This window comes from Hordeum vulgare, chromosome 5H, assembly GCF_904849725.1.
Source record: "Hordeum vulgare subsp. vulgare chromosome 5H, MorexV3_pseudomolecules_assembly, whole genome shotgun sequence".
NCBI classification, from domain to species: domain Eukaryota; kingdom Viridiplantae; phylum Streptophyta; class Magnoliopsida; order Poales; family Poaceae; genus Hordeum; species Hordeum vulgare.
Window position 1 is genome coordinate 43,517,746 of NC_058522.1, and position 3,708 is coordinate 43,521,453.

The window sequence follows — 3,708 nt, forward strand, 5'->3', positions numbered from 1 at the left end:
TGTTCACGGTTGAAGCCTGTGGTCGCTCTTGTAGTGCTAGGGATGATGTTGTTGCGCTGAGCGCCTATGTATCTTGCACTGAGTGTGTGTGTGTGTTATGGTGACATGCAATTTGTATCGGGTTATTAACCATCGTTGCTCTCCTTTATATATAAAGCGGCGCGTAAGTCTTTTTCAATAATAACTTTGCATTCTTACTATAGAAAAAATGTTCATATGTGGTACAGTATAGCTGACTAATATTTCCCACCATAGGAAATTATTTACACAATTAAGATGAAAAGTAAATATAAAATAATAAGAGGTGGTTTATATTTAGCCAATAGATTGAAAAACAAATCTCCCCTAATAATAATAAAGCACGGAGTGCTTCTTCCGTCCGTCGTGGCATTTTTGCAAAACAAACCTCCTGTTTTTGGTAAATCAACCCGCAGTCCCTTCTGAAGTGGATCTGAGAAAATGCTTCATTGTTTCAAAAAGCCCCCTACATTTGTAAGAATTTCAAATGCGATCGTATGTTTCATCTTCTCCAGACGCTCTCTCCAGCAACGGCGAGGTGAGGGGCGGCGCGGGCGCGGCGGGGCGTGGCGGGAGCCGGAGCCGGGGCGAGGGTGAGGGCGACGACGGCGGCCATGGGGTCCGGCACCTGGCGCAAGGCCTACGGCGCCCTCAACGACTCCACCAAGGTTGGCCTCACCAACTTAACAGCGAGTACAAGGTCAGCCCTGCCCATCCTGCCACCAACGCCTCCCCTTGCATCTCCTCCCGACCTGCACTTCGTTCCTCTGATTATCCTGCATATTGACACCAGGAATTTCGGATCTTTGCACGACCTGTACTTCGTTCCTCTGATTATCCTGCTAGGAATTTCGGATCTTTGCAGGATTTGGATATCGCCATCGTGAAGGCGACGAACCACGTGGAGTGCCTGCCCAAGGAGCGGCACTTCAGGAGTGAGCGATTCCCCCTCCATCACCATACAATGCAGCATCTATGCGGCCTTGGTAAAATCTTTTTTGCTGGATGTTGCAGGGATAATGTTTTCGACCTCGGTGAATCGCCCGCGGGCCGACGTCGCCTACTCCATATGTACATTAGCGAGGAGACCGCCCAAGACCAAGAACTGGATAGTGGGTCTTGTTGGAGTTAAAGATGGGCTCCTACTTGGGAGTTGCTGCAGCTTCTGCAAATCCTCCTCACTTCATCCACTTGTGCTACAAGCCCGTTGGTGGCAATGTCAAGAGAAAGCTGGCTATTGTTGGGAAGGGTCTAACATTTGATAGGTTTGTACCGCTAAGCATATTTTATGAATTACACTACTGTACTGGGTAGATTTGTCATCTTCAATATGCTTTGTCATGCTGGTAGAATGCAGTGATATTAATAACTCATGACTATTAAATCTTAACACTCAATTCACCAATTTATCTATAGTGGAGGCTACAACATTAAGACTGGACCAGGCTGCAGTATTGGATGGACGGCAGAAGCGCGGGTACTTTGAAGTTGTAGTTTTAGTAGCCGAACTAGGTACTTACAGAAGGAAAGTTTAGGGGCGAAAGTAATACGATGGTGGACAGGAAGGGTCTGCAATCTGAACATGAGAAGTGCTACAACGACAGTGTGGCAATGCAGTTGTTTGAACCTTTCATTATAATTCATGTCGATCAGACCTTAAACCATGAGGTCAGTGTGGCAATGCAGTTATTCAAACCTTCCATTATAATTCATGTCGATCACACCGGAAACCACGAGGTTAGTATTCCTTACAACTGCTCCTCAAAAGTCTACAACATTTATTTCACTTTTAAGAACTATTATGTGTATATATGTGCATGCAGACATGCTTCTTAATCTCAGCATACTACTGGAAATTTAAAACTAAGAATTCTTATATGTATACTACCCTATCATGGTTATTTTTCATATACTCTATATTTGCGCACGGATTCTAAACAAATTACATCTGTGGCTGAACTTCAAATTAACAGCTTCTACGTAATTTGAGAGGGGAGATAACACTAACGTTGAAGGGAGGCTTACGCTTGCTGATGCTTTGGTCTATGCTTGTAATCAAGCTGTTGACAAGGTAATAAATTGCTTCTTTAGACATCATATTCTGTTCATACAAATTTGGCGGCTTTGACGATTGATGTAGAGAACTTTAAGTGGAATATCAACCAGATATTGTTGTAGTAGTTGTAATGCGGATATGTTGAAAAATTTGTAGTAAAACTCATATCCTTATTCAGCATCGAGGGGCACTACTTTATTTGCTCAGTCCACTTACAAAAGCATGATTTATCATTTTCCCTTTTTAGCTTGCCATATAAGGAGTTATGCATCGCACTACATGACCTAAACAATCAATTATGATTATCATATCTGTTGAAAGAGAAAGATAGCTTAGAACAGATAAGTGATGTTCATTAGTTTGCTTTGAACTTTTTACTCAGTTGCCTTGCGACTTAATGTAATTATTGTGACATGCAGATTATTGATCTGGCAACACTAACCGGTGCATGTGTTGTTGCACTTGGGCCTAGCATTGCTGGTAAGCTCAAACACATATTTTCCTCTCAGCCAACTTCAATTTTGTGTGCTTCTAAGATAGAAATAGTGGAGTACTCTGAAGTCATGCATACTAATGAACATGTCTCTTCAGGAATCTTCACACCAAGTGATGAACTAGCCCAGGAAGTCACTGCTGCATCTGAGTTATCCGGAGAGTAAGTTCTGGAGATTGCCTATGGACGAAAGCTACTAGGAGCAGATGAAGTCTGGTGTGGCTGACATGGTCAACACGGGCGGTCGACAGGGCGGTTCCATCACAGCTGCCCTGTTTTTGTACAGAAAATGTTTGGAACATTGAAAATAAATGTTTGGCAAATAATAAAATATTCATGATTTTTTTAAAAGTTCTTGTGTAAAAAAATGTTAATGAAATTGAATAAAATTTTACCAATCCAAGAAAATGTTATTGATGGAAAATATCCTAAAAATTCAAAAACTGTTCGTGACTTACAAAAGAGTTTATTCATTCAAAAAATGATCATGCATTTCAAAAAATGTTTTTTAATTTCAAAAAATATTTGTTAAATCAAAAAAATGTTTGCGAATTTCAAAAATTGTTCCAATAAATTTCAAGAAAATGTTCGTCGATTCCAGAAATGTTCGTCAATTCAAGAAAATTGTTTATTTTTTCCCAATTTCAAAATTATCTTCCAATAGTATTAGATATTCATGAATTCAAAAAATATTCTTACTTATAGAAAATGGTTATGAATTAATAAGTGTTCACTAATTTAGAAAAGTTTCACGCTTTCAAATATGTGCACGATTTTAAGAAAATGTTCAAGATTTCATGAAATTGAAAGTAATAGTGTATCCCGATGATTCAGCAAAATGTGTTCGTCCATTGAAGATTATGATCTCTTTTTTTCCGTTGCAACGCACGGGCCCTTTGCTAGTATAGCCTATGAAAATACATCCAACAAGCCTAAGAAAAGCTAGATCATTCTTCTTGGCCTGCTGGAATTCAATTGGCAAGCACGGAATGCATTCTAAAAAAAGTTGTCCCAAAGTTATGCACACGCAAAGAATCGGTGATAGTGAGGGCAAAAAATGTATCGTTATCAGTTTCTTTCACCTCTCTAGATATAACACATGCTGCAAGAAGTCATAAAGCCTACTTGATAGCCAAGTTGC

The 3,708-nt window shown here is 40.0% G+C and overlaps 1 pseudogene; it reads left to right on the forward strand.

The window, feature by feature from the left end:
• The first annotated feature begins 632 nt into the window (after positions 1-632).
• LOC123396288 lies at positions 633-2,872 on the forward strand (annotated as a pseudogene).
• The last annotated feature ends 836 nt before the right edge of the window (positions 2,873-3,708 follow it).